The following is a 9,762-nucleotide window of genomic DNA, read 5'->3' as shown; positions in this document are numbered from 1 at the left end:
AAGCATGGTTAACATAAAAGCGAAATCCAATCCCTATATACACACTCACAAAAGTAAGTACATACATTACATTCATTCAGCTTTCTCTTCATTTAGACAGCCATTAATACATGTAACTATTGTTGTCATCTGCTTACCAACTTTTAGGATTAGATTATTTCATATTTGTTTTTATTTGAAACTATGTCCACTTTCAAGATACATATATTTATCTTATAAATCGGCAACATATTGCTATGAAGTATGTGTAAAGAGTGCGTACATATATTTCATTTTGAATGGATATATTGAAATATATCTATCTACATAAAAATATGGCATTAAAAAATCAGTTTAGAATGAATTGACTATCATCATTTACAATAGCTGCAATATTGTAGCTCAAAAGACTTTTAGACAGACAAGAGATTCCAGAGGGATCTTGGCGCCCACCAAAGAATGATCTATGTTTGACAATGGAACGAGGGATCTTTTCCCTGCTTTTTAAACTTTTTCAAACATACTACATAAAAAATTTCTGACAGATCCCTTCAGTACTTTCTAAGAAATAGCTGTACCAAACTTCAACAATAAAATTCAAGATGGTGGCAGGTTGGCCATATCATTGACCGATCAATCCCAAAAGGCATTATGCACAACTAGGGCCCTAGGGGAACCTATATATGAAATTTGAGTCAGATCCATTCAGTACTTTTTGAGAAATAGCTATAAAAAACTTTAACTATCAAAATCCAAGGTGGCTGCCTGGCGGCCATCTTGTTGACAAATCAGTTACAAAATGCAATATATGCACAATAAGGGCCCTAGGGGAACCTACATATAAAATTTGAGAATGATCCATTCAGTACTTTCTGGGAAATAGCGATAACAAACTTAGCTATCAAAATCCAAGATGTCTGCCTGGCAGCCATCTTGTTGACCGATCGGTCACAAAATGCAATATGCACAACTAGGACCATAGGGGAACCTACATATGACATTTGAGAATGATCCCTTCAGTACTTTCTGAGAAATAAAGGTAACAAACTTTAACAATCAAAATCCAAGATGGCGGCCGATCGGCCATCTTGTTGACCAATTGATCCCAAAATGCAACATGCACAACAAGGGCCCTAGGGCAACCTACATAAGAAATTTGAAAAAGATCCCTTCAGTACTTTCTGAGAAATAAAGGTAACAAACTTTAACTATCAAAATCCAAGATGGCGGCCGGTCGGCCATCTTGTTGATCGATCGGTCACAAAATGCAATATGCACAACTAGGACCATAGGGGAACCTACATATGACATTTGAGAATGATCCCTTCAGTACTTTCTGAGAAATAAAGGTAACAAACTTTAACTATCAAAATCCAAGATGGCGGCCGGTCGGCCATCTTGTTCACCGATTGGTCCCAAAATGCAATATGCACAACTAGGGCCCTAGGGGAACCTATATAAGAAATTTGAAAAAGATCCCTTCAGTACTTTCTGATAAATAGCGGTAACAAACTTTAACTATCAAAATCCAAGATGGCTGTCTGGCGGCCATCTTGTTGACCGATTGATCCCAAAATGCAATATGCATAACTAGGGCCCTAGGGCAACCTACATATGAATTTTGAAAAAGATACCTTTAGTACTTTCTGAGAAATAGCGGTAACAAGAATTGTTAACGGACGGACGGACGGAAGGACAGACGGACGGACTGACGGATGGAAGGACGGACGGACGACGGACCACGGACGAAAGGCGATTTGAATAGCCCACCATCTGATGATGGTGGGCTAAAAATGGTACCGCCTTTAGAGCTACAATTAGTGCCTATTACTGCTAATGGAGCAAAGTAATGATTATGCAAACCATTATAAAACATTTGTTGGCATTTTATCGTACTTGTTTGATATCGCCAACCTACTCGGCAATGAAACTGAACCACATGAAATATCAAATTCTCATCGAGGCATTATTTTTTTGACATAATACATATGCAGGTCTTTCTGAAGGATATTTATATGGCAAGTCCACAAATTGTAAATTTGACGTCTTGTGAGCGGTACGGTAGATATAAGGAATGGTAGTTATGTTCGTTTTGGACAAAAATGATATGTAAATGCATGAATACGTATAAAATAATTGGAAACCTACAAAAAAGTATAGAAAATTGTGCTTCTCGACACATAGGGACCAATGGCCGGCCGAAAGGTATAGTAGGCCGGGTACGTATATTCGTTTTACATTTACAAAGTCTTTCAGAAGAAAGCAAACCTTTCAGGTACAAGTCAATCCCTGTAAGATTTGGCTTCACATAAATAATTTATTTAAACTATTACAAGTAGGATAAACATTAACAATACATTGAGTGATGGTAAGTTGCATGTAACAGTTTTATTTCCAGAGCCTAGGGTGCAGAAAGAACACATGGCAGATATTACAGCATATGCAAAAAAATATATATGTATGCACAAATGTCATTAGTGTATTTTAGACTGTTGGATGAAAGTGTGTTGTTTATATGAAAAAAAATCATTAATCTACATGTATATTCTTTCTGTGTCTAATCCAAAATACAACAACCACAAACTAAGGCACACATCTTCATATGTATGAATAATGACACATGCATTGTATTTCTATTCTAAATGACAAAAGTTCTATATTTTAATAGACACCACATATGAGAGGTATACAAGGTGCGTTAACTTCATGTAGTCATGTAGTGGTTTCAATCACCAATTTGGATCATGTACGATGTACTTGTAAATTATTTTTAAACGTAGGCCAAAAACAGTCTGCAGACGGACATCTTAATTTTCTAGTTTGGAATTTAGGCGTGACATGCTAGTGAATGTACCCAGTTCTTTTAAAAACTTCGATCTGTATACACACAAATATAAATACATGTAAGATGTATACAAAGACCAGTATACAGTGTATGTTTCTGGTACATATATGATAGTTTTAGTGAGAAAATGTCGGGATAAACTCATAAATTTCCGTGATAAGTGGATATATTACCACATGCTAATTTCACCATGCTTTAGTACATTCTCGGGGAAGATGGAAGACGTACGATCGGACTTGCAAGTCGAATGAACCCTCCACTGAAACTTTTAATATCGGCCACGCCCACTCAAAAAATGAACGAAAATGTTGGGAAATTATCCAATATTTACGATAAAAAAACACGTACATAAATTGAAATATGTAATTCAAATAACATTAGCAGCAACACAGCAAAGAGCCATGTAACAAATCGGGAAAATTCGTTTCAAAGCTACTAAAAATGTAGGTAGTTATAAACTGTTATTATAATATGACTGAAGGCAAGGCCTTTAAAGTTACTAAATCATTAGATTTACATAGATTTCTAAGGGGTTTTGACTTCCATCCATTCTTAAACTTGAAATTAGAAAGTTTTCAAAATTACAACATTTAATTTGAACTATTGGCAACGTTTATCAACGTTGAAATATCGCCAAACACAACAAGAAATCGTATCTGTTGGCATTGACTGTTTACAACGGAAAGAACCGTGTGCATCTTTGAGTTCGAAATCGGGATCGCTGAAAATCTATAACACCACTAAGAGGCCACTTATATTTTATCGGTTACATTGGCCTGATAGCGTAATAGCTGGTAGGAAGATGAAATGTAATTGAGGAGGGGGGGAGGGGAGGGGGTAAGATCCTCAATATTTGGAAACTCCCCCCTCCTCGCCCCGCACCCACAGGAGGAGATTAATTCTTTAATACAACACACAACCATATATACTTTATAAACTTTTTTCATATATATAGGATCCTTGTATACATTTATAGACAGTGGCGTCGATAAAAGGAAATTAATGAATACGCAAATTGCCATGCGAGCACCGAAGGTGCGATATTTTGGTGTTTGGGGGTGCCGAGAGTCTCCTACGAGAAAAAATATTACGATTTAGAAAGACTAAGATGGGTTTAACGATGCATTTTGATGAATTTGCGAGCGCCGAAGACGCGATAATTTGGTGTTTGAGAGGTCCGGGGGTTTCCCTCGGAAAAAAAAAATTACGATTTAGAATTTTACGATGCATTTTGATGAATGTGGGAGCGCCCGAAGGCGTGAGATTTTGGTGTTTGAGGGGGTCCGGGGGTCTCCCCCGGGTAAAAATATTACGATTAAGAATGGCTGTGATGAGTTTTACGATGTATATAATGATTTTAAAGCGTTCTTAACATGATACTTTTTTATATTTAAAGTTACCTGCATTTAGAAATGATAATTGTGAATCCCATCATATCATTATGCAACTCTGCTCGATCTGAACATACCGGCTTCACACCATCGGCACATTGTTGTTTTACACAAAATAATAATGAATTAATTGTCTTTCTAAGTCATATAAACAAATGAATCTTTAAAGAGACGTTTTTTTTTAAAATAGTATGTAGAATCCCTTGATTGACATTTTAAGTCTAGTTCATGTGTATTGAATTTTGACTGGTTCGCCCGTTGTCAGTATAATGTGACCGGGTGGGGTGTGTTGTTTGGTGTCTTCGGCGGCATGCTTCAGGGACCTGGCACGATTTTTTTAACTAACAGTATACATATATATATATTATATTATAGTATCAAGGGTATGAACTCGGCGGTCGAGAAAAACGAACCTATTTTCTTAAAACCGTGATTATTTTAATAAATGGGTTCTATACAACATTGAAGGATATCTTACCTTAAAGAGAAATAATTTATCTTTCCATTGAGTGCTTGATGAACAAAATTGGCCAAGTATTGACGAAGTTATGGCTTGATGAATCGGGAAATTTGCTAAAAATATGCTAGGTAGACATTTCCCTGTCCGGTCGAAATGTCGTCTCGGCTCTAATGGGTACCTCAAAAACCAAGCCAAAATCACAAAATCTACGCTTGTGGTGGTAAACAGTACCCATAACTGTGTTCATCCACAATCTCCTTTGGAGGTGTCATGACCCGTACTTTGTAGAAACTCCATTTAAACATCGTGTAGCTCACTTACTTTAACCGTCACCGCCATGTTCATTTTTCTCTCGGAACGCTTCTCGAGTTTACACACAAGCACAACATTACATAATTTGCATAATGTAGTCACGATATGTAAAGTTGAGAAGCGTTCCGAGAGAAAAATGAACATGGCGGTGACGGTTAAAGTAAGTGAGCTACACGATGTTTAAATGGAGTTTCTACAAAGTACGGGTCATGACACCTCCAAAGGAGATTGTGGATGAACACAGTTATGGGTACTGTTTACCACCACAAGCGTAGATTTTGTGATTTTGGCTTGGTTTTTGAGGTACCCATTAGAGCCGAGACGACATTTCGACCGGACAGGGAAATGTCTACCTAGCATATTTTTAGCAAATTTCCCGATTCATCAAGCCATAACTTCGTCAATACTTGGCCAATTTTGTTCATCAAGCACTCAATGGAAAGATAAATTATTTCTCTTTAAGGTAAGATATCCGTCAATGTTGTATAGAACCCATTTATTAAAATAATCACGGTTTAAGAAAATAGGTTCGTTTTTCTCGACCGCCGAGTTCATACCCTTGATACTATAATATATATATATGTATACTATATTGGTTAAATTTTTTCGTGCCAGGTTTGGTGTCTTCGGCGGCATGCTTCAGTGATATAGCACTATAAAAAGGGCAACAGTTCCACTATACAAGAAGACACAACATGAATATACCTCAGTGTCGTAAAAACACGCACCTTGCACAACATACACGCAACACACTGCATACATGGGAGGCCGTCCTTATATGACCATAGCTGTTAATAGGACGCGAGCGTCGAAGGCGCGAGATTTTGGTGTTTTAGGGGTCTGAGGGTGACCCCCGGGAAAAAATATTGTAATTTAGAATGGCTGAGATGAGTTTTACAATGAATTTTGATGGCTTTGCGAGTGCTCGAAAGCGCGAGATTTTGTTGTTTGGGGGGTCCGGTACCTCCCCCGGGAAAATATTACGATTTAGAAAAGCTTAAATGAGTTTTGATAATTTGCGAGCGCCCGAAAGCGCGAAATTTTGGTGCCGTGATTCGGGGGTCCGAGGGTCTCCCCCGGAAAAAAAATTACGATTTAGAATAGCTGAAATGAGTTTTGATGAATTTGCGAGCGCCCGAAAGCGCGAGATTTTGGTGTTTGGGGGGCCCGGGGGTATCCCCCAGAAAAAAATTACGATTTAGAATGGCTTAGATGAGTTCTACGATGCATTTTGATGAATTTGCGAGCGCTGAAAGGCGCGAGAATTTGGTGTCAGGAAGGGACCGGGGGTCTCCCCCGGGAAAAAAAATTACGATTTAGAATGGCTGAGTTTTACGAGGTATTTTAATGATTATAAAGCGTTCTTAACACGGTACTTTTTTCGATTTAAAGCTACCTGCATTTAGAAATGATAATTGTGTCGACATAACATTATGCAACCCTACTCGATCTGAATATACCGGCTTCACACCATCGGCACATTGTTGTGTAACATAAAAAATGAATTAATTGTCTCGCTAAGACATATTAACAAATTGATCTTTTAAGAGACATTTTTTTAAATAGTACATATAATCCCTTGATGGACATTTTAGTCTAGTTCGTGTGTATGGAATTTTTACTATTTAAGGTTTGACATTATGTGCTTGAACGTTTTTTTTAAATGCGCCGCTCAGCGGAAAATTTTCTAGAATGAAGTACGAAAAATGTACAGGAGGACCCTTTTTTCTTTCAAATAAGCATGTTTGGAAATTTTCAGTCGGCGAAAATGGGGGGGGGGGGGGCAAAAAGACATGTTTGCCCCCCCCCCCGCTTCCTACGCCCCTGGTCAATATAAATATAGGAAACCGTAGGAAGCGGGGGGGGGGGGGGGGGGGGGGGGGGACATGTTTGCCCCCCCCCCCCCCTTCCTACGCCCCTGGTCAGCGGCAAATTTCTAATACATCGTCAATACAATGCCGGGAAAACGTACAGATACCTATTCATCGGGATCATATGTACCCCACTGCCCCCATATTATATCTCATTTGTGAAATTAAACAACTCTGCACAATGAAATACTTCTGGACCCTTCTATTTCACACATTTGCAATGGCCGCCGACTACATATTTAGTTGACTAAACGGTTAAAGGGACAATTCAGTCTAAGAGAACATTAAAATTTGTATATATATCAGAAAAAAACCCAATTCTAATGGAAATAAGATCAGTCGGTTTTACTGTGATATGCCTGAAAAGCCCATGGTGGTGACATGTGTGTGAAATGTTCAAACTTGCTTGCTGTCCGCCATTACACACTGTGGTCGAACATCTTGTATGCCGAACCCTTTCTCGTAAAGTAATGCAACTTTTGTCTAGAACTGCTCAAATCGCTCTGACAGTAGTGTTTACCTTATTAGGTGAATTGTCTTGCCTAAAAATCACTTTATCACCTTATCAGTGGTTATGTAGTTCATTTGTTTAACGTGCGTGACTTTGGCTCGGGTATGGGTACAGAGTCCATGTTGTACCTGCTTAATCGTATTGATCAACGATTTGATATTTCAACGATATTAATTTAAATACTTAACAATGTCGTGGAATTTGTCAATGTTTTACGTTATATGTTTCATAAGAAATGTAGACCAATACATTTATGCTATATTTTGCTTCTTGGTTATGTAAAAGAATTAGCCTGAGTGAATCGTCTCTTTAAGCCACGTGTAGTTGAGAGGTAAACAAAATGCTAGCCACGTGTATGCTACATGTAAATGCAACGTGGATATCGCGAATGTGATGCGGTACCAGCGATGTTGGTGTTCAATTTGAATATATTTGACAAAATGTCGTGTATGTTGACAATGATTCCACTATATCAACTTTAGGTGGCTGGCATTTTGTTTACCTCTCAATAGACAGTCTATTAATCTGTCTGCCGGTATGAAATGGCAGAACACCCCCTGCGTACAGCACGCGCATACTTTGAGATACATTGTTATTAGGATGTCAACCTAAAAACCATCTTTATAATAGCACACCTAACAGGCTAACAGCTTGATGTTTGTATGGATTATGTAGATAATAAGGAGAGTGTGTTTAATTCCAAAATAATTTTATGATATAGTATCATTATAAGAGTAACATCAAAATAATTTACTTTTTTTTTTGTTTAGGATTAACTTCAATAGATTGTTTTATGTTATATATCTCGCACAAGAATCTAAGTGTAATCTAAATAAACCGCGAAGCGGTTTATAATGAGAGTACACTAAGATTTTAGTGTTATAAAGCCATAAAATAAAAAAATCTATTCAAATTAATCCTTATAATTCAATTTACTAAAGATAATCTCTTTAATATTAAAAATTCATTTTGGGACTCTTTCGTCTATGAAATCATTACGCCGTCATCTCAGCCAACCAGAAGCAAGTAAAAAAAATTCATATCTTGGTCTTACAGTTTCGGACGATTTGAAATGGGACACTCATATAACAAAAATAGCAAAAAATGCTAGCTCCACATTAGGCTTTCAAAAACGGAACCTGAAACACTGCCCAACTACGTGCAAAAATAGCATATATTTCACTGGTGCGCTCCATTCTTGAGTATGGTGCAATAATTTGGGACCCTTATATAAAAAAAGACATTGACAAACTTGAAAGAATACAAGGAGTAGCAGCCAGATTCATTTCCAACGACTACAAGACCAGGGAGGAAGGATGCGTTACAAGAATGCTAGATGATCTGAAACTAACAGAGACTGACCTTCCTATATAAAGTGGTGGAGGGGTTGCTACCATCAATACCCCTAAATGAGTACTTAACAAAACAACGACCCAAAAGAAACATCAAGGCTAAGAAGTAAGAAAATCACATCACCACAAATATTGTTGAAAAAAATGTCACCAGAAATAGTAGCCTCGATCTAGACATGAACAGCGACCGGGCGCGGCTATGGTATAGACCAATCGACACATACATATACTTCAAAACCCCTCACGGTACCGACACACAACTGTGAGCCATACAGGAATTCCTTCTTTGTGCGTAGTCATTGACTGGAACCACTTAGAGGATAAGGTAGTATGTGCACCAACATTGGAGGCTTTTAAACATGCCCTGTAAGATCCTCTCTCTACCGTTGTGTTAAAACCGGAAACGGGTTCTACAACGTAACATATATCGATATAGAAGCAACGTTACAAACGGCGACGCCATTTTTACCTTTAAGGGCTGATAAAGTAAATTTTTATGAGACAATGATACAAGTTTTGCTACTTGGAACTTGGAACATGGACAGCTCACATGTTCTCAGGTTTAACAATTCCTCGTATTAACATACAAAAAGTCAATATTTGTATAGTGTCACCTCCGTCGATAATTATCACCAGCGGCAACAGGGACTCGCCTTTCAAATCACACACATCAGCCTTACCTGTGTTACGGTGCAGGTGTTACAATGTACCTGGCTCATTTCGTCGTAACAAGTAGCTGGATTTCCTACATATACTTGAAAAAACTTATTTAAGAGACATTTAGCATTAATTGAAATTTCTTCCGAGCCATAAGGGCAATTTTTGTCAATATTAGAAAAAAGTTTTATACCATTGCTACTGTACTGGCGTTACCGTAAATGGTTCATGAACACCGAGTTGATATAGAGGTCTACATACATGTAATACTAATACTATTGTACAATTTTGAATCCCCAACCGATAAGGACGCTACCATTACATTATGGGTGATATCCCATGCTTAGTTGCAGAGAAGAAGTCGTTTATATGGAAATAGACAAA

The sequence above is a fragment of the Argopecten irradians genome, chromosome 11 (genome assembly GCF_041381155.1).
Source record: "Argopecten irradians isolate NY chromosome 11, Ai_NY, whole genome shotgun sequence".
Taxonomy (NCBI): Eukaryota; Metazoa; Mollusca; class Bivalvia; order Pectinida; family Pectinidae; genus Argopecten; species Argopecten irradians.
Note: the sequence above shows the minus strand (reverse complement) of the source record.